Genomic DNA, 23,741 nt, shown 5'->3' on the forward strand with positions numbered 1-23,741 from the left:
GCTATTTGAGGAGCTCCCAGTACAGATAAACCAACATATTCCTAGGTACTCTCCTGGGAAAATGGCTTACAATTAGTTGATTTTGATTATAGCACCTACAAGGCTCTTCTGGAATAGCTTTGTTTTATTTTCTATTCAGTAAGCACAGATGTCCTTACCACCCGCATAAAACAGATAACTGAGGGAGGAGTGAGAAGACCACCAGGCTAATGAAAACAGTCAAGATAAAATCCTTGTGCAGATACTGCAGGATGCTTTTTTTCCCATAAAATAGTCACGGGGTATGCTGCCTAAGAGGGAAGCGTACGCAAAGCCTCCGATCACTTACTAAGGGATTTTCTGCATTGGTCAAGAGGCAGTCACATGCCAGACACACAGGTGTGACAGGAAAAGGCGTGCGGTAAGTCTTGCCTACTTGAGGCAAGGGCTAAGTCAACTCCACAATTTGTCTTCTCAGTAAGAAAAAGGGGGAAAGGTAGGTCATTTCCCTGACACACTTGAAAAATAGAGTTCTGAATCATAAGATTTGAAATACTAACAAACAAGATAATGTTAGTCTGCTAATAAAACCAATTTGGAAAAGGGATTGGAAGGCATCTCTAAAACCAATTAAGAGACTGTTAAGCATTTACTATTACACATGTTACAGACTTAAACTTTTCTGGCAAGTTTGGAAAACAGGCCTGCCTTACTGTGCTTACTTAAGAGGCTGGGCAGCATATGGACGAGGCTCCCCGGCTACTAAGTATAAAGCTGGAGGTCACTCCCCATTCCTGCCTCACACCACATGGTCTCCTGATGGCCTGGGTCAGGGAGAGGGAAACTGTCCTTGGTGTTGGCCTCTAAGAGCCTTACTAGTTATCAAATCCATAATCATAAGAAGAATTTTTGTGTCAACAAAACAAGATACAGTTCCTGAATAGGAAAAATGGGGGCTACACATAATGACTTCACATCACTCTTTTCCAAAGAAACACAAATTTCATGAATGAGCCTATCATTTACTGTAAGAAGCACCAGGAAATACTGTTATGCTGAACGTAACTTGTTCCTACTGTATCTCTTGGGTAACCTTATTTGTAGTATAGACGTGCATGTTTCAGCAACTTTATATGAGAGTTAAACCAAAGCCTGAAGTGGACTGGGAAAAGGAAAAATCTCCTGGTTAAATGACTATGTACATTAGGATCCCTTGGACATTTCAGGCTATGGTGGGCCTTCCACAGAGAACATACTCTACAGCAACTTCCGCCCTCAGGTAATCTGAGCAAGGATGTTCTCCTCTCCTTTACAGCTGCTGTTACCTCATTTCTTATCCAAGATAACCATTCAGAGGATATGCTGTTCACAACGCCCCACCGGGGTAACTTTCCGTGATCTCACCTACCTGGGACATTGCCAGGAATTACAAAGCAGGCATAAGAGGTTGTTGGAGGGCCAAAATAAACACCCTCACATTTACTCAATTCAAACCAGCAATAACTCATTGTGAGTGCGCTGTTCACGATCTGCCCAACGCTGGAGATGATGAAGATGGTGATAGTGATGATAATAAGAATAATAATCGTAGCAGTGGCTATCACATCGCTCACCATGTGCCAGGCACTGTTACAAACACTTAAAAACTCATTGGATTCTCCTAGCAAGCCTATAAGGTAGCTCCTATTGTTACCTATATTTTTATAGCCGTCAGCAAAAATCCTGTCAGTCAGAAGCTTACCCCACCTGCCTTAACACTGATGTTTCCTCTTAGTAATTTCCAACTACTGATCTCCTTAAATATAAATTCCTACTTTTCCTTGTATTCAGTGCCAAGCCCAATCTCTCTCCCCTGCAAAGCCCCATTGCAGTGGTTCCTAAATCTATCCCAGCAGTCCCCCTGAATAAATTACCTTACTGTCTTTAACAAGTGTCCTGAATAACTTTAACAGAATTACATTATTTTTCTTTAAAACAATCAATAAACATGGAGAAAAAGTATAACATGTTGAGTCTCAAACCTCAATATTCTCAAATTCCCTTTCTAAAGCTTCTTCACTATGCATATTGACTCTACAAATATAGAAAATATCTGGTATGTATATGTATATACCAGATATACATTTAGCACGTTATGTGTACCGGAAGATTAAGTGGAATTTACTTACTCCTTCATTCTTCATCTCTGGCTCCTTCCCATTTGACTGATGTTCTGGTCATCCTTCCCTTGCCCCCACCTCTCTTCAATGGCAGGGTATTGTGGGGATGTAAGAACCTCAGCCCCTCCTCTCTGCCAAGCCCGTGTTTCTGACCCTGTCCCATCACTTGGATCTTCTGCTGAGGACTTCTCTCATGGCTCCAGATTCTCTGGTTTGGAATGGTATCTTCAGCCTGCCATTCAGACAAAAAATGGTATGGGATTCATGCTGGTAGACTTCCTATGGCCTCATCGTCACCCTGTTGTTGAAAAAGATAACTATATTTATTGGAGTGCGGTGGTTTTACTTATCAGATATTTGCTTATCAATACAGGCATCATTACTTAAAATGGCCAAGGGCAAGCCTAGGCGAGCCTTAGGAAGGATCTGACACGGGAGGCCCGTCTGGCTTCCAGATCCCTCGGCCTTTCTAGATCCTTGTAAAGGGCAGGATGCAATTCCCTTGCAGCTCAAGCTTAACTCAGATTTATCTCTGATTGTGAATTTAGCTAGAATGTTTCCTTCCTTTCCTTTTCTTTATTCTTTTCCCTGGTCATTAGTTTAGTGTGTCTGTTAGATACTCTCAGTGATGTCACTGTTTTCAATTTCCAAGTAATTGTAATGTAATTCCACCTGCTTAATACAAATAGATTTATACTTATTTCCTATCTCTACCCTCAGTTTTTTATTTCTTTTGAGTACAATGAGAATGTAATCACACTTCAGAAATTTCTTTTATCTTGTTTATCTAGTGGCTTATCTTACAGTGACAAGAAGAATCTGTTTTTGCCTGGACTACTCATTTTGATGAAATTTCTAAATGTATTAGATTTCTGAATAGATATTTCCATTCACTAAAAATTCCTAGTAGGAAAAGTATTTGGGAATATCAGCAAGTTGCAAATGATTATACAATAATACGTTGCTCATTAGCAGAGCCAAACTCATAGTCCTTACCTTGTGTTTCATTTTCTCTTCAGTTTCTAAAACTTGCCATTTTAAGTAATGATGTCTATATTTACAAATGTCTGGGTCAGAAAAACTACCACAGAATTTTGGAGCAGAAAAAGGTGAAGGAGCAATTTATGTGGGGTGGGAGGGGGTTCCATGTTTTTCTCTCATTTTCTTGCAACTTTCCCCTCATGGGTGGGCCTAATCTTGGAGTTAAGTAGCAGTGGTGGTACCAGAGAATAAAAACCCACAGAAACTTTCTCTTTCTATCCAAAGAATAGGCAGCAGGGCCTCTTTTTGTGCGAAAAAACTGTTTGTGTTGAGGGCAGAATCCTGTTGTTTTTCCACCTTTCCTTCTGCACCTTTACTGGGCCACCAGTAACAGAGGTCCTCATGGCAATGGTATGCCCATCTAAACTCTAAAAGAAACTACAACTGTCAGGCCAGAGTACCTAGCAAAAAATGACCATCACGGGCTTGAGAATGATAGTAAAATTTCAGAGAGGAAAAAGCTCTAAAGAGTGCCAGTAATCTTTTATGTGGACCTTCACGAGTCTGGGGATCAGCCCTGAGCTGAGCATGTGGGAGAGACCCAAAGTATCACAACAAAGGCACTGGGAGATTTCAGCCTCTCTGTGAATGTCATGTGTGCGTGACAGACCGAAGCAGCAGAGCCACTGCCAGCACTTGAGAAAGGTTAAAACCACCACTCCGAAAAGGGAGAGAGAGAACTCATGGTCTGAAAAGCTAGTGTTTTGATTGTCTGAAAACAAAACAAATCAAATCAGGAAATGAGCAATTATAACTCCATAAGTGGACCAACTATGCTCCATGAGTTTAAAATTTTAAAAATTAGTAATAAATTGAGGAAAATTCTCAGCAGCCAAGTAAAAACCACAGCAAATAATCAGATGGGAATTTTAGAGCTGAAAAATACAATATCTGAATTAAAAAACTTATTGGCTAGGCTCATTAGCAGAATGGAGATGACAGAGGAGACAGTGAACTTGAACAATGAAAGGATTCATTCTGAAGATCAGAGAGAAACGGGAAAGTAACAAAAGGTCTAACACCTGTGTCATTTTGAGTCCAAAAGAAGAGTAGAGATTGCTGCAGAATAAATATTAGGGAAAGTGGCTGCAAACTTCCCAAATTTGGTGGAAGATCCACTTATAAAACCGAGAAAGCCAGCAAATGTCAAACAAAATAAACTCAAAATCATGTTTAGATACAGCATAAACACCTGAGAGCTAAAGGTAAAATATATAGACAGACATACAGATCTAGATTAGATAAATAATATTTATATGTAATATGTATTTCTTTATATCATTCTAAATGTACATCTGTGTACATGAATGTATCTTGAGAGCTCCTAGAGGAAAATGTCACTTTATATAAAGGAATACAGTGATTTGAATGACTGAACAGTTTTTTTAAATCCAGTATGGCACCTGGAGACTGTAAAAAACATTTTTGATGTTCTGGAATAAAATACATGCAACAATCAACAAAAAATATCTACCCATAATTTTATGTCTAATGAAAATACATTCAAGAATTAAGGCTACAAAACACATTTGCAGAGGATGGAAAACTAATGAAATTACTCACCAGCATGCTTGCTGTTAAAGAAATCTAAGGCAATAACTGGAGAATGAAAAGAAATTATAACAAAGGGAAACTTGGAACTCCAGGAATGCATAAAGATCAGTAGAAAGTATACAAATCTGAGTGTGTATAAAAAAATTAATTCTTCCTTCTTCAGTTTTAAAAAATAAGTCTGAAAACTGTATCAATTCAACATATTAATTACACATTAAATGTAAACTATACATTTTCTGTTAGCAATAGTGTAATATATATGTTTAGCTCTGTTGCAACTGATCAACTTTGCCACTAAAGTTCACAGCAGTCATAAACAATATGGAAGTGCATGGATGTGATCAGGTTGGTCTGCAGTAAGCTGGATTTGACTCACAGGCTGTAGTTACTATCCTAGGTCTAAGCATAACAAAGAAAACACAGGTGTTGACACATTACATAAAAAACACAATACTCAGTTATGCTCTCTACAAGAAACTTGTCACAAATATAAATAAATAGATTAAATGATGATCAGTTGCAAACAAAATCAGAAGCTGGAGTGGCTATACTGATAACAGACAATATACACTGCAGAACAAGGAATATTTCTAGAGACAAATCATCATGATAACAAAAGATTCAATTTACCAAATACTCGTAACACACTAAATGTGTATACAACTAAGAGCAGATCTTCAAACCAAAAGCTAATAGAACTGAAAGGGGAAAACAGACATGATTGCAATCATAATTGGGAACTTTTGTCTTCTTCTCTCAGCAATAAAGAGAACAAGTAGAAAGAAAATCAGCAATACAAGAGAAAAACCGAACAAACCTTAATAAGCTTGACGTAATTGACATTTCTAGAACATTCTATCCAACTACAGCAGAATGCACATGTATATAAATCATCTCGATGTTCAGCCTAACAAGTTGTAAAAAGAAAAGCAAATCAAAAGAAGCAGAGGAAGGATAAAAAGTGATAAAGTACCAATAAAATCGAAATGAAAAAACAATAGAGAAAAACAACTAAACCCTTTGAAAAAGATCAATAACATCGATAAAACTTTAATCCGACTGATCAATTAAAAAAAGGAAAGACCATAAATACAAATACAGGAATGAGAGAGGATATAACTACAGACTCTAAAGCCACAAGAAGGAAAATAAGGGATATGACAAACAACTTTTTGCCTTTAAACTTGACTTACATGAGCTAGACTAATACCTTGAATGACACAAACCCTCAAAGCCCACTATTTAAAGAAAACCTCATTATTTCTAACTCAATTTTAAAAACTGAATTTAGAGTTAAAACCCTTGCAACAGTAACAAAGAAAACAAATCTTAGCCTCAGCTATGTTACTGGCATCCACTGCCAAACACTTCAGGGGGAAATAACAATTCTACATAAATTCTTCCAGAAAAGGGAAGAATCAGAGACACATTCCAACTCATTTTATGAGGCTCTGTTCTTGTGGTTCCAAAACTTGACAAAAATATTACAAAAACTGAAAACTAAAAACCAATTGCCATCATGAAGAGATGCAGAATGCTTTAAAATATTAGCAAATCTAATCAGTAATATATAAAAAAGGATAAAAATATGGTGGCAAAATGCTGCTTATCGTGAAGAAGCTAGGCTGGTTTGATTCAACATTACAAAATTAACCGATGTAATTTATTACATCAAAAGACTAAGAAGAAAAAGCATATGATCATGTTAGTTCATGCAGAAAAAGCATGTCACACAACTTAATACCCACTTATGAGAAAACTCTGACTAGAAAGGAATTATTAAACATGACACTGAACATCTACAAAAAAACCTACACCTACTATGGTATTTAAAACCAGTGTCGTCCTTAATAGTGCTTTTCCTCTAAGGCTGGAAACGAGGCAAGGATGTTTATTCAGCCTTATACCGGGGATCCCAGCCAATGCAATAAGGTGATAAAAAGGAATTAAAAAATAAAGATAGGAAAATAATAAATAAAATGCCTCTATTTTTATTTATTATTGCAGACCACATGATCCCTAAGTAAAATAACCCAAAAAAATTTACAAAAGAAAAGAACAAAACAAAGTGACTAGAACAAATAAGTGAGTATAGCAAGGTTTCAGGATAGAAGGAATAAAAATAAATTGTATTTTTAAGCACTAATAATAATAAAAAATTTAAATACAAGTGTCATTTTTAAAAGCTAAAGAAAAGAAAATAATAAATGTGTTGTACTTTGTTATACACCTAACAAGTGTGAAGGATCAGGATGCTGAAAAATACTCCAGCAGGCAGGCAATTAGCTTGGCTTCACTATGCACAGATTTCAAGTATCATGACTTGGTTTAATAATGCCAGTACCCGCCAAACACTGTCAGATTCATTTGCCACAGTGTATCAACAGTGACTAATTGCATAAAGTATAAACTTTACTGCTACTTCTTTAGTCCACAAATTACTGTGTAAATACAGATCTGCAGCATGATCAGCGACCGATGATGTCATCTTTCAAACTCTGTTCATGATTGGTCCCTGTGCATCTGTTATTTAGTTCACACTCAGCAAAATGTATAGTTGTTTTATCTCCTTGTCTCCCCGTGATAAACCCACATGACATTTTACAAAAATAAATAATCAAAAGACGGAGTGCCCAAAAGAGGGCAAGTGCAGCAAAGGATCAAAAAGTGATCATGCTGGAGGTGAGGTTATACTCAAGCATGAATGGAGTTACAGGAGTAGCCAAGGAGAATGCTGACAGTACCGTCTGAGAACCTCTACCTAAGCAGCTGGGGGAACTCAAAACAAAACTTACCAACATAAAAGAAAGAAGAACATAGTGAAAAAGATGAAGACATCCCAGAGGAAGTAATGTTGACAAGAAACTTCCTATCAAGGGAACTCTTGAGAGAGATTGTATACACCATAAGTACCAAATACAACGATGGAAGCCAATCCAAGCTTACAAAGAAATGTGACAACTCACGAAAGCACAGAAAAGATGCTTGCTCCGTATCGTTACTGATATGAGAAGAAGTAGGCATGGATGTTCAAACATCTCCAAAATTGTGGCAAGAACATAAATCTGTAAAAGTAAACATGAAAAGTAATGCAGCTTGCTAAATAAAATAAGATTGCTACTTACCTTTGCCATACCATGCTCACTGACTTTTCTATAGTATTCCTCACATTTTTACACTTATTTTATGTGATTATCAATTAAAGTGATATAATTAATTATTTCTTGTTTGTTTACTGAGCAAAGCACCATGGTCAGTGAAATGTGTTTAATTTATTGCAATAAACTTCAGCAGAATATGAGTTCAGAATAATTTTATCAAATCTGATAATGAAATTCTTTTTTATAAATTACTTTCTTTTCCTTCATGGTTTAAACCATCAGTACCACTACAAATCTACAAACTGTAACAAAAGTTAGAAGAATCTTACAAAAGATGTAATTTTAAATATCAATAGACTACACTTTATTTTTTCTCCCATTATAATTCTACAATATTTTATCTTCTTTTTACTAAAATCAAACTCTGAAGAAAAAATCAGGAGCAGTTCTTTATAAATACTCATTTCTCTGATAATATTCTCCCCTGCTATCTGTGGAAAGGTCCTTTAATGGTTTCCACAAACCTCAAGGAATGGTTTTAGTTCAAATAATTCATCTGATAGATGAATCTAATGGTAGATACCATTAGAAATATTCTTTTGATGGTTTTAAAATTCATTTACAAAAAGGACAGTATTTTTAATTCATTTATTAACTTTGGCATTCATCATAGTTGAGAACCATTTTCAGTTCCTATTGATTTCTTTATTTTGAGGCAACCAACTACTGTGTGTGTGACAATATTTGGCATATTCAGACACCATGGAAGGGGAATACTTCATTCTTTCAAAGCCATCAACAGAAGTTATCACCACCACCATTACCACGAAATGTGCTTGTTTCCTATTATTATTTTCTTATAGGCCTTGGCCTAAGCACTTCAGAAATTTTAACTCCCTGAATCCATACAAAAGGAACTGTTATTATTTGCCCCAGTCTACAGATGATAAGACAGAGGCACAGAGAATCTAATTGCTCACTGTAGCACAGGCAGTGGGGAAGCCAAGAGTCAGACCTAAGATTTGGAATCAGAATTCATGATCCTATCCACCACACCAAACTGACTTAGGACAAGTCTTGGGAGGAAGTCCAGTGCAGTTAAAATGTATTTTCTCTGCCACTGACATCAGTGTGATCTCAGACCGAAGTGTCTGCTCTCAGTCAAGTTCATTTCCTATAAAGTGTGATGTTGGACTGAAGCACTATTGATGACTTTAACAGCTATTCTTTTACTTCTAGATGATTCTGTTTATTGTGGCTGGTTTGAAGTTTCTTTTGAGCAGGTCATGCTATACAGACCTCGCAGACTATCTTGCAAGCTAACGGTTAAGCACTTCATGTTTATTTTCTCGAAACCAGAAGGATGAGTAGATAGGAGTGCACAAGAATCTGGATGATCTTCACTTATTCAATGATGAAATCATGTGGTTGAACTGATGAAATATGAAAATATTTCTCTCAGCACTATGCTCTCACCCATCCTGTCAACTAGGATTGGAGAAACCCTTACTATACTTTGCAATGCATATGTATATACACATACTGAAAACCCACATGAAATCAAGCATAAACACAGAAAATTATATAAGAGCCATACAAAATTTTATCAGTTTATGGAAGACATCTGTAGCTAAGGGAACTATGTCAAAGAAACATTTATTTTTCTGATGGTGTCTCCTTAAGACTTCTCTTAGGGACAGATCAACTACCAGATGAGGGTGTCCTTAATAGAGGTGCAGTTGGAGCATATGACCCCAAAATTCTACTTAATGTAGAAAATATAGTTTATTGGTCAAGCCATGTCAGTTGTGTAAGTATGAATGAGTCAAATCAATGTCACCTTCACAAAGTAGTCAAACAAGGTGGCTGGCATTCTGTTCCCTTATTTTCCCTAGGCCAAGCACTTCTGTGTAGGGCAAATACCGTGCAAACACATTTGACAGCTCTAATCAAGATTAAAGGGCACGCTGTTACACTGGCCCCAATATCAAGAGTTCTTTTTAATTTTTTTTTAACAATTTCAAAAGTGAACGGAGTAGCAGCAAGCAGACATCCATCTGTGACTTCAATCAATAGAGACCAATTCCTGTAACACACAGGTGACATGGCAAAGGTCAGTGAGGTCTTATCAATCAATTTGCTGAAAGAAGCTATAGTCAAGCAGGGCCAGGACCTAAACCATTCGCTAACATTTGAGAAGAATTATAGAATGTTAGAGCAGGAAAACTCTTATATATGATCATATGTGGCCCTTTATTATTAAAAAGATGAAGGAAATTGAACTTAAATACGTCTGGAAACTTTCCCTAAGATCAACTGTACCACAAAGGCCTTGCAAATGACTGATCCAAGTAAACTGTAGAGAATGCATGGAAGATATACTATAGAAACATGAGTAAATTTATTTAGTATCTTAAATCTTTCCCCTTTTGTGGCAACAGTAGTCAGTTTTTTCTGCAAATAAGAGATGCAACAAATGTGAGTAGTGGTTTCACTTACTGATAGATATTTAGTAAGTGCTTACCAGCCCATTCACCTTGCTTTTTATACTGTAGATACCACTTTAAGAAAAAGGAATCACCAGCTAAAGATTGGCCATGTTGATTATACAATATAAGCCTTCTGCCAACACAATCGAGCTTATCTGTGCAATATAGTGCAGTTGGTTAATATATGGCCTTATTCGTCTGTTCCCACCCTTATTTCTCTTTCTTCACAATACAGCATAGCATCTAGAACATTGTATCTCTCATCATTTTCTGGTCTTCCTTCAGAGTCAAAATTGACCAAGATTCAGCTATTTCTAGACTCAGGGAGCTCTGTCAGTGCTCTTTCTAGACCATATCCTAAGTCAGATCAGTGTTATTACAACCATTACATTTTTCTAGTAACTATGCTAACCTACAGCATACTTGAAGAGAGACTGTAAGTATTCCCCTTCATTTAAGCTTGATCACGAGGTTTCCTTATCTCAGAATATTTTTCATTTCCTTTTCTACTTTTCAATTCCTAAAAATAAAATTATTTTTGAGCTGTGGGCGGAAGAACTAATCTTTAGCATATGGTCTCCTCACAGACTGTGATAGTGTTATTTCTCTGAATCAACCAAGGCTCAGTAATTACTCCTTCCATGAGTTTGATTCTCTGTAGGGAACTAGAATGAAGGAAAATTTGAGGTGCGTATTGGCAGTAAGCAAAGATGCCAGAGTGATCAGAATCTTTAGCTTTCCCAAACTTCAATCTTTAGTCCAATATTAATCTCTGATTGAGCCATCCTTTGTCCTGTTCTTTTTCAGACTTCGGAAGCTTTGCTGACTAGGTGCTAGACTGACACTTTTGCAGAGAAAGAGGCATCGTTTCCTCTTGCCTCTGGCATCTTCAAATGTCTATCTGTACTATGTGAGGATATTCAGTAACTGACCACCAAGGAACTACTTAAAAGTGCACAGCATGCCACTTTTGGAGGATCTGCCTCGTGGTCCCCACAGGGCTTTGGCTTTGGAGTCTCTGCCCTGGGAGCCCCTGCACCTTGTCTCTCCAGTCTTTGGGCCAGTGGTTTGACTGGTGTCCTCCTCTTTAATGTACCAAGTAGAGTTTTTATTTTTCAATCTGTTCAGCTTTCTACTTGCTGTTAGGACAAAGTGGCAACTTTCATGCTCCTTACATATAGAATCAGAAACCAGAAGTCATTATAAGCATTTTTAATTCATTTTAGAGTGAATTAAAAACATAATACTTCTTTCAAACTATTTCTACTGCAGTTTATGTCATTTTATGTTCATATATATTATAAACAATACAATTTATTCAAATTTATAACTTTTTAATAGATTAAAACAACTTCCAATTTATCACTGCCTCTTTTGTTCTTAGTGGTAAAGATCCCTTTATCTGGCTATTAATCGAATTAATATATATCATAGCTTACTTTCTTTTTCAGTGAAGAGTTGGCATTTTGACAGAATTCTACTTAAAACTATTGCATTTAGCTTTTCAAAACTTGTAATTGCTAAGGTAATAGTGGATTAGCAAATACTAGATGATTAAGACAATGCCACTGTCAGATGCTATGGGGACAACACATAAGCAAAGGCAAGCATTAGCATTTGGTGTCTCTCCCATTGATCGTCTCCATAGTTTCCGCGTGATTTTGCTTTTTTTTTCTGCAGTAGATGCTGCTTCCCTCTCTGGTTGTTCCATTCTTACCTCATTCTGTAGTTTTCTTTCAGTGAGACTGACTGAGAACATCACAACTGTATGCATCTGAAGTCAGTAGACCGAAGGCCAGGGGCACAGGTATGGCCGTCCGTGTCAAGCTGTCATCTCTGCGATATGACAGACTGGCTGAAAGGTCCATAGTCTTCAACACAGACTTTAAAGAATGAGGAGAAAAGAAGACCACAATAATACAAACCAATTCTATTATTCACAGAATACTGCACACATATAAATAATAATTAAGTTCATAATCATGATGATATAGGTAATAATAACAAGAAGAAAGAGTGGGAAGCTTGGCTCCACAATTAACTGGCTACAAAATGATAAAAAGGAGGAAAATCAATCCAATGATAATTAAATTATAAGGGAATTGGTCAAGAGGTAAAATAAGCATTCAAAAAAGTATGTGAGATACCCCCTAGCTTCAAGCATCCCTAACCTTCCCTGCAGGAGCTCATCCCCTAGGCTCCCCAACGAGTCAGCCTCCCCCTACCAAAAAAAAAAAAAAAAAATTATGTGAGAGCCTGGACGGCAGAGACAGAGCAGGATGCTGAACCAGACAGTGATACTGGCTTTGGATTCTCGCTCCGTTCAGTTACTGCCCAGGGTAAGGAGGTTTGTTAAGTATTTATTATGCCTTGCATTTATATAGTACCTTACAATTTACAAAGCATTTTCATTTTTTTGGCACATTATATTCTCATTTTGCATATTAAAGCATATTAAAAAGAGAGAGATATAGGTTACATTTTGGTCTAAAATTCATTGCTAGTGACAGAGGTGGGCCAAGACCTCAGGATATTTGACTGTGCCCAACATCTGTTACAGTACACATCATAATTTTATGCCTAATTCTTCCTATTTATCCCCACCCATCGCAGTCCTTCAGTAAATTCACCTCCTATTAAAGGCAGCTGTTTAGAAAGGATCTGGGCACTTGTAAAGCAATCTGGATCCACTGCCTCTTTCTCACCCTCCTTGTCATCTGTGAAAGAATTCTGATACCATGCAATCAGTGCTTGCTGCTGATAGTTTTGACATTACTTCTGAACAGGAAAATTTATATGCTATTGAGTATCTTGAATAATTTTTTATACTAGTAAATTCTTCATATCTAGTAGCTAAAATGCGGAATAATTATTTTTACTATCTTTAACAGATTCTTGGTAGATAGAAATTTAAATTGGGGTTTCAGAGACTAACATATCTTTATAGATACAGAATTGCTAATCTAGCATAAAGTGTGCATATAAATTCAGCTAAAAATTAAGGTAAGTATTAAATCATTAGACTCAAACACCTTCTTCACTATTCCTCACACATCTTTAAAAGAGTTAATAAAATACTAAGTGTCATCATAGCAATTTTTTATTCAAGGACAGAAATGACTAGAACAATCTGTATTCCCCGGTCCCTAATTATCAAACTAAGACGAAAAATCTTTTTTAAACTCATAACACTCTTCCATTAATTATTTTTAATAAATACTTACTTTTGGCATTTAAAAAATCATTTTAACTCACTACAGTTTTAAACAAACCATAATTTTATTTGTAATTACTAGTCTTGTGAGTCAAACAGGGCCACCAAAGTATAATTTACTGACAGACTGTTTTCTAAAGACACAGAAGAGTTTCAGATTAAGCAGAGTAATGAGAAGACTCTAAAGTAAAGTAGGCATAATACACTGGCTGCAGACACAAACACTTTTCCATATACTATCATAACACTCAGATAACACAGGGGAAAAAAATCTTAGAGGGGTAGGACTATAGTCACATTTTGAGTTTTAATAGATGGGGCATAACTTATAAACAGCAATTACTTTTGAAAAGAAAAGTAATAGCCAAAGTTAATTTTGGCATTACTATGGACTTTTTCAACTATTCAAAGTATACTGCATTACAGAAATCAGGAAACAGACATATGTAATTCATCAGTATATTAAAGAGAAATCAAAATGGTTTTACGTGATAGCTTTAGTACCTTTACAATCTCATATAAAATGTTTACCAATGTCACAAGATTGGAATCTGCTGAAATAGAAAATAAAATATCATTATATTATACTTTAGAAGGAGTACCTCAATAGCATATTTAAAATGCTAGTTTCTCTGGGTCTTAAAAAAGATTTCCAAACTTCCCAAAGACTGTTTCTGGAAATCACACTGTAACATATTTGTACTTAAAGGACTAATTTCAAATAATATGTTATGATAGCAGCTCTGAAATCTAGGAACATAATAAGAAGGCAAAACTCATCTCATCATGACATATTAAGATCTAATCCTAATATATACGTGGGAATATCTTCTTAACATCCTTGTCAGCTGTCCAAGGAGTCTTCCAGCTTTGAAAGACCCACATAGGAAAATGCATCTCTGGTTATTAATTTATGATTACATAAAAGCTTTTGCCTAAAGACGGTTTTGTGGGCAGTAAATGAGTATCTCGAAATTTATAGGTATGATTATATAATGGTGTACCCTGAATGTCCAAGTGAAGTAACCGAAATTAAAAAAAATAATAATAATAATTCAGTAGACGTGAAATATGCAAACTCTTTATAAAAAAAATTTTTATGACATAGTAAGTATATAATATAATGGAAATAATACGAATAATAAACAGTACATAGAAATACATTTTTAAAAGTAGTAAGAATTTTCTCAATTGTAAATATTACAAAATTTGACTAGAAACGTAAGAGAAATCTAGATGAATTATAATTATGTACCAGTGTATTCATGGATAGGCAAGCCTCACTACTGTTAAGAAGTTTATTCACAAAATAATAAAGAATATTTTGAGGGCAATAGGATTTGTATCCCACTAAGACTAGTGTGTCTATGTTATACTATTTATTTATTTATTTACCTGCTGAATTGCATTGTAGCTGTAGAATGTCTCAGCTGTACTTTCAGAAAAGGGTCTTCCCCACTGGAGATTAAAGCCTTAGAAACTCATTTAAGGGTAAAAAGAACAAACTCCTAAGTCAAAACAAGAATCACTGCTACAAGATAGTGCAGCTACTCGCGAACTTATACCCACTTAAAATTTCTTTATGAGGATAGGGGTGGAGCCAAGATGACAGCGAGAGTAGAGCAGCAGCAATCTCCTCCCAAAAACATATATATGTTTGAAGATGCAACAAATACAACTAAATTCCAAAAAGACAGACCAGAAGATACAGGACAAGAGCCAGACTACATCTACACCTGCGAGAAACCAGCACCTCGCAAAGGGGGTAAGATACAAGCTGCAGCCCGGCAGGACCTGAGCGCCCCTTACCACAGCTCCTGGCCGGAGGAGAGGAGTTGGAGCGGGGAGGGAGAGGGAGGCCAGGCCTATTAAACACCCAGCCCTAGCCATCTGCACCAGAGTGCAGACACACAGTGAGTGGGGTGCTGGATATTACGGGAACGGGGCAGTAAAATCTGCAAGCGGGTCCCCGCAGCTAGCACCCCTGAGACAAAGAAGAAAGAGTGCCCTTTGAAAGTCTTAAAGGACGGAGGACGGAGGACGGAGGCATCCCGGCACAATCAGCTCAGCAGCTGGGAACCCGGGGAACTCCAGGTACCCTAAACCCCTGGGCGGCAGCACAGCTCCGAGGACCCTCACGGTGATAAACAGCCTCCCACCTGTTCCCGCTCTGGCGCGACCTCGCCATAACAGAGACCACAGCAAGCGCAAGCGGAGCTTCCTGCACAGCGGCCAGGCAGGAATCAGAGACCCCATTTGCGCACAGCTGGCCAGGACAAGCCGCTAGGGGTGGCTGTTCTCCCAGGAGAGGAAGGCCACAAACTAGCAAGAAGGGACATTCTCCCCACTGACACGTGCCAACTACCCATGACTATCTCTATCGCCATGAAAAGGCAGAAGAATTTGATACAGACCAGATTAACCCCGACAGTCTCCCTTGAAAAGAAATCTGGGGAGATAGACCTAACCAATCTTCCTGAAAAAGAATTTAAAAGTAAGGTCATAACCATGCTGATAGACTTGCAGAGAAACACGCAAGAGCTAAGGAAGGAGAATACAGAAATAAAACAATCTTTGGACGGATTTAAAAGCAGAATGGATGAGATGCAAGAGGCCACTGATGGATTAGAAACCAGAGAACAGGAACGCATAGAAGTTGACGAAGAGAGAGATAAAAGGATCTCCAGAATTGGAACAACATTAAGAGAACTGTGTGACCAAATCAAAAGGAGCAATATCCGCATTATAGGGGTGCCAGAAGAAGAAGAGACAGAAAAAGGGATACAAAGTGTATTTGAAGAAATAATTGCTGAAAACTTCCTGAAACTGGGGGAGGAAATAGTCGCTCAGACCACAGAAGTACTCAGAACCCCCAACAGAAGGGATGCAAAGAGGACAACACCAAGACACATAATAATTAAAATAGCAAAGATCAAGGACAAGGACAGAATTTTAAAGGCAGCTAGAGAGAGGAAAAAGGTCACCTACAAAGGAAAACCCATCAGGCTATCATCAGACTTCCCAACAGAAACCTTACGGGCCAGAAGAGAATGGCATGATATATTTAATGCAATGATACAGAAGGGCCTTAAACCAAGAACTCTGTATTCAGCACAATTATCATTTAAATACGAAGGAGGGATTCAACAATTCCCAGACAAGCAAAAGTTGAGGGAATTTGCCTCCCACAAACCACCTCTACAGGGTATGTTAGAGGGACTGCTCCAGATGGAAGCACTCCTAAGGCGAAATAGATGTCACCAGAGAAAATAAAAACACAGCAGAGAAAGCAGACCAACCAACTACTAACTAAAGGCAAAAAATAAAATCAACTACCCACAAAAGCAGTCAAAGAAAACACAAAAGAGCACAGAATAAAACACCCAACATATAAAGAATGGAGGAGGAGGAATAAGAAGGGAAACAAATAAAGAATAATCAGACAGTATTTTTAATAGGTCAATAAGCAAGTTAAGTTAGACAGGAAGATATTAGAGAAGCTAACCTTGAACCTTTGGTAACCACGAATCTAAAGCCTGCAATGGCAATAAGTACATACCTTTCAATAATCACCCTAAATGTAAATGGACTGAATGCACCAATCAAAAGACACAGAGTAACAGAATGGATAAAAAAGCAAGACCCATCCATATGCTGCTTACAAGAGACTCACCTCAAATCCAAAGACATGCACAGACTAAAAGTCAAGGGATGGAAAAAGATATTTCAGGCAAACAATGAGGAAAAAGAAGGTGTTGCAGCACTCGTATCAGACAAGCTAGACTTCAAAACAAAGAAAGTAACAAGAGATAAAGGACATTACATAACGATAAAGGGCTCAGTCCAACAAGAGGATATAACCATTATAAATGCACCTAACACAGGAGCACCAGCATATGTGAAACAAATACTAACAAAACTAAAGTAGGAAATAGAATGCAATGCACTCATTTTAGGAGACTTCAACACAACCCTCATGCCAAAGCATAGATCCACCAGACAGAAAGTAAGGACACAGAAGCACTGAACAACAAACACACTAGAACAGATGGACCTAATAGACATCTATAGAACTCTACATACAAAAGCAACGGGATATACATTCTCAAGTGCACATGGAACATTCTCCAGAATAGATCACATACTGGGCCACAAAAAGAGCCTCAGTAAATTTAAAAAGACTGAAATTCTACCAACCAACTTCTTGGACCACAAAGGTATAAAACTAGAAATAAATTGTACGAAGAAAGCAAAAAGGCTCACAACCACATGAAGGCTTAACAACATGCTCCTAAATAATCAACGGTCAATGACCAAATTAAAATAGAGATCAAGCAATATATGGAAACAAATGACAACAACAACACAAAGCCGCAACTTCGTGGGATGGAACTAAAGCAGTCTTAAGAGGAATATATATACAGCAATCCAAGCCTATTTAAAGAAGGAAGAACAATCCCAAATGTATAGTATAACGTCACAAGTATCAAAATTGGAAAAAGAAGAACAAATGAGGCCTAAACTCAGCAGAAGGAGGGACATAATAAAGATCAGAGAAGAAATAAAATTGAGAAAAATAAAACAATAGAAAAAAATTAATGAAGCCAAGAGCTGGTTCTTTGGGAAAATAAACAGAATAGATAAGATTCTAGCCACTTATTAAAAGAAAAAGAGAATCAACACATCAACAGAATCAGAAACAAGAAAGGAAAAATCACAACAGACCCCACAGAAACACAAAGATGAGAGAATACCATGAATACCCATACGGTACAAGCTGGAAAACCTAGAAGAAATGGACAACTTCCTAGAAAAATACAACTCCAAGACTGACCAAGTAAGAAAAAGAAAATCTAAACAAATCAATTACCAGCAAAGAAATTGAATCGGTAATCCAAAAACTACCCAAGAACAAAACCCCTGGACCAGATGATTTACCTCGGAATTTTATCAGACATACAGAGAAGATATAATTCCCATCCTTCTTAAAGTTTTCCGAAAAACAGAAGAGGAGGGAATACTCCCAAACTCATTCTATGAAGCCAACATCACCTTAATACCAAAATCAGGTTAAGACACCAACAAAAAAGAAAATTATAGACGAATATCCCTGATGAATGTTGATGCCAAAATACTCAACAAAATATTAGCAAACCAAATTCAAAAATACATCAAGAGGATCAAACACCATGATCAAGTGGGAATCATCTCAGGGATGCAAGGATGGTACAACGTTCAAAAATCCATCATCATCGTCCACCACATCAACAAACAGAAGGACAAAAACCACACATTCATCTCCACAGATGCTAGAAAAAGCATTCAACAAAATTCAACATCCATTCATGATAAAAACTCTCAACAAAATGGGAACAGAAGGCAAGTACCTCAACATAATAAAGGCCGTATATGACAACCCCACAGCCAACATCATACTGAACAGTGAGAAGCTAAAAGCTTTTCCTCTGAGATCAGGAACAAGACAGGGATGCTCACTCTCCCCACTGTTATTCAACATAGTACTGGACGTACTAGCCACGGCAATTAGACAAAACTAAGAAATACAAGGAATCCAAACTGGTAAAGAAGAAGTTAAACGGTCACTATTTGCAGATTACATGATATTGTACATAAAAAGCTCTAAAGACTCCACTCTAAAACTACTAGAATTCATATTGGAATACAGCAAAGTGGCAGGAAACAAAATCCACACACAGGAATCTGCGGCTTTCCTATACACTAACAATAAACTAATAGAAAGGGAAATCAGGAAAACAATTCCATTCACAATTGCATAAAAAGAATAAAATACCTAGGAATAAACCTAACCAAGGAAGTGAAAGACCTGTACCCTGAAAACTGTAAGACACTCTTAAGATGAAATTAAAGAGGACACTAACAAATGGAAACTCATCCCACGCTCTTGGCTAGGAAGAATTACTATCGTCAAAATGACCATCCTGTCCAAAGCAATCTACAGATTGGATGCAATCCCTATCAAATTACCAACAGCATTCTCCCACGAACTGGAACAAATAGTTCAAAAATTCATATGGAAACACCAAAGATCCCGAACAGCCAAAGCAATCCTGAGAAGGAAGAAAAAAGTGTGTCTGTGTGTGTGGGTAGGTGCGGTATCTCGCTCCCCAACATCAAGCTCTACTACAAAGCCACAGTCATCCAGACAGTTTGCTACTGCACAGACCAGTGGAACACAATAGAGACTCCAGACATTAACCCAAACATATGTGGTCAATTGCTATATGATAAGGCAACCAGGGACATACAATGGGGAAATGACACTCTCTTCAACAGATGGTGCTGACAAAACTGGACAGCTACACGTAAGAGAATGAAACTGGATCACTGTCCAACCCCATACAGAAAAGTAAATTCAAAATGGATCCAAGACCTGAATGTAAATCATGAAACCATAAAACTCTCAGAAGAAAACATAGGCACAAATCTCCTGGGCATAAATATGAGCGACTTCTTCAAGAACATACCTCCCCAGGCAAGGGAAACAAGAGTAAAAATGAACAAGTGGGACTATATCAAGCTGAAAAGTTTCTCTACAGCAAAGGACACCATCAATAGAACAAAAAGGTACCTTACAGTATATGCAAGAATATATTCATAAATGGCAGATCCGATAAAGGGCTGACATCCAAAATATATAAAGAGCTCACACACTTCAACAAACAAGAAAAGCAAATAATCCAATTAAAAAATGGGCAGAGGAGAGGAACAGACAGTTCTCCAAAGAAGAAATTCAGATGGCCAACAGACACATGAAAAGATGCTCCACATCGCTAGTCATCAGAGAAATGAAAATTAAAACCACAATGAGATATCACCTCACACCAGTAAGGATTGCCACCATCCAAAAGACAAACAACAACAAATGTTGGTGGGGTTGCGGATAAAGGGGAACCCTCCTACACTGCTGGTGGGAATGTAAATTAGTTCAACCATTGTGGAAAGGAGTATGGAGGTTCCTCAGAAAGCTCAAAATAGAAATACCACTTGACCTGGGAATTCCACTTCCAGGAATTTACCCTAAGAATGCAGCAGCCCAGTTTGAAAAAGACAGATGCACCCCTATGTTTATCACAGCACTATTTAAAATAGCCTAGAAATGGAAGCAACCTAAGTGTCTATCAGCAGATGAATGGATAAAGAAGATGAGGTACATATTATACACAATGGAATATTATTCAGCCATAAAAAGAAAACAAATCCTACCATTTGCAACCACACAGATGGAGCTATAGGGTATTATTATTACGCTCAGTGAAATAAGCCAGGCAGAGAAAGACAAGTACAAAGTGATTTCACTCATATGTGGAGTATAAGAACAAAGGAAAAACTGAAGGAACAAAACAGCAGCAGACTCACAGAACCCAAGAGTGGACTGACAGTTACCAAGTGGAAAAGCACTGGGGAGGATAGGTGGGAAGGGAGGGATAAGGGGGAAAAGGGGGCATTCCAATTACCACACATAATGTTGGGGGGGCGGGGGAGTGTTGGCACGCAGGGAAGGCATTACAACACAGAGAAGACAAGTTGTGATTCTATAGCATCTGAGTACGCTGATGGACAGTGACTGTAATGGGGTATGCGGTGGCGACTTGAAATGGGGGGGAGTCTAGTCACCATAATGTTGCTCATGTAATTTGTACATTAATGATAACAAAAAAAAAATTCACAACAAACTATCACCTCACACCAGTCGGAATGGCTTGTACCAAAAAACAAGAAATAACAAACGTTGATGAGGATGTGGAGAAAAGGGAACCCTCGTGCTTTGTTGGGTGACCTTGTAAATTGGTGCAGCTACTGTGGAAAACAGTGTGGAGGTGCCTAAAAATATTCATAACAGTATCATATGACCCAGCGTTCTTTTTCATACACAGCACTGGAACTCCTTTCAGGATACTGGACCTGTTTCCAATGCATATAACACCAAGCAATTCTCGAACACCAGTAGGGTGTCTGAGAACTCAACTCTGAGGAAATCTGCCTGGAGGCAGCACCAGATTCCCCAGGGTAAGGTTTCTATTCTCAAGACTGCCCTCCACTCCAACTCCAGAGCCCAGTTGCCTGGCCCACGCAATTATCCTGTGCTTCCCACCTAACAGGCTATGATTGGAGGTTCCAACGACCTCCCCCTTAGGTCTGCCCAAGTTGCTAGGGTGCCTCAGAAGCTCAGGGAACACGTTTACCAGTTCAACAAAGAGTACATACCATAGGCACACAACAGCCAGATGAACACACACATACGGCAAGGTCCCAAATAAAGCAGCTTCTATCCTCCAGGTGCTTGGGGCCTGGCATGGTGGCCTGTGCAGGCGACCTGGTTTCCCAAGCATGGAAGCTCTGATAGAGATGCAAAAGTTGAGAGAGAGATGTGCTTTTCTCATGGGCTTTTCTGAGGGCTTCACTGCAGAGTCATGACTGACTAAATCGCTGGCCATTGCTGATTCAGCCTCCAGCCCTCATCCCTTTCCTATTCTTCCCTGGGGGCTGGAGGCTGAAAGTTCCCACCCTCTAACCACAAGCCTGGTGCCCCTGGCAACCAGCCTCTACCCTGGGCTAGGGCCCCAAAGCCTCTGCATTAACCTAACAAGACACCCATTGGACAGTTATGGCTCAGCAGGATTTTCACGAACTGTGGATGAGGAGCAAAAATACCTAGAAAATGTATTTTGGTCATCTGAATTACCAAATATTTAGTTCTTATCAATCATTACATCACAACAGGTGTCTCCACGTACCCATAATGCCTGCAGGAACCTCTCTCTCCCCGAGAGGAGGCACAGAGCTCCCCACTTCCACTATTATTTCCTTCCTTCTTGTGTCATTGATCTGCACCAAAGACGATCCCTTTCAGGAGAATAAAGTCAAGGCTTCCGGCATATGCCAAGGCCGAGGCCCTCCTCCCCAGGGACATGAGCAGAGAGATGGGAGAAATGGCTTCAGGAGTCTGTTTTCCTGTCAGCTGCTCTCCCCTCCCCCAGCCGTCACCTCACCACCCAGCCTTACACACAGGGGCCTATGAAGAACAAAATCTTGGAGTCAGAGCAGCTGAACAGCTGCCGTGTGTGCTCAGCTTTGCAGTGCAAGGGGCTCCGCTCCTCTCAGGGTTCAGATTGGAAAAACCCGACAGGGAAGAGGAGGTGGCCCAGCGACTCCCCGTCGCCATGTCGAATGGGGCAGCGCAAGCTCCACTTCCGCTGGAGATGCTTCCTGGCTGTCTGAGCACTTGCAAGGCAGCACGATAGGGTGTAGTTAGGGGGGGAATTTCCCAAACCTAGAATTTTAATTTCCTGACTATGAGCAGACTTTATGCTGCTCTGACTGCAATGGAGCACAAAGAATGTCTAAGCAGCAGGTCCCACTTCTGAGTGACAGCACCCACGTCACCCATTCGCAGCTGCCTCGGGTGACCAAGATGAGAACTAACTGGATGTTACTGGGAAGTTTTGACTGTCAAAGAAAGTGCAGAAGTTTTTGAGACACCTTCTCAATCCACGCTCTGCATTTGCAGTGACACAGAGCAGGGAAATGGGATGAGGGTCGTGCCACTGTAAAATACACTCAGCCTAAAAAAAGCCCACTTTATACTTTAACTTCATCTACATGCTGTTCTGCTTCTTCCAGCCCCTCTATCAATTAAGGAACATTGTAACCACGATGGGAGAGACCTGAGAAGGGCAAATGAACCTAGGGGGATAAAAAATGCTGAGAAATGGATCAACACAGTCCCCTGAATAACTCTACTCTTAAGACAAAACTTCAAAGGAATTAGGAATCAGCTGTATGCAGCATGCCTTACGCCCAGAGCTACCCAAAAGGCCCTTAACTGCGCCTCCTCTCTCAGGTCACTCCCATCTGGGTGTGTACATTGTCTGACAGTAAATGAACCTTCTTGTTGCACAAGCCAACTGGACTTGGCTCTGAACTATTTACCCTAAGACAAAAACCCTCTGACCTCCACGTCCAGAGCTAAATGTCTCTGTCACTTTGCTACTTTATCCAGCTTTCTAGTTTTATAATCCTTTCTCTCTCCCTGTTTTATTTAAGGCCAATGGGGAAGCAGTAGTTCTTAGGACATAATCTCACTCCATCCAGTGCTCCATGGCTCCCCAAATTCTGGGACTGTAGGGATATAATTCTCACGCCATGCAGATCAAGTGGACAC

General features: G+C 38.7%; 1 pseudogene; it reads left to right on the forward strand.

Annotated features, from left to right (window-relative positions):
- The window catches only part of LOC140845511 (cytochrome c oxidase subunit 1-like), a 47,220-nt pseudogene that overhangs the window by 19,067 nt on the left and 4,412 nt on the right, over positions 1-23,741 (forward strand).

The sequence above is a fragment of the Manis javanica genome, chromosome 13 (assembly GCF_040802235.1).
Source record: "Manis javanica isolate MJ-LG chromosome 13, MJ_LKY, whole genome shotgun sequence".
Classification (NCBI taxonomy): Eukaryota; Metazoa; Chordata; class Mammalia; order Pholidota; family Manidae; genus Manis; species Manis javanica.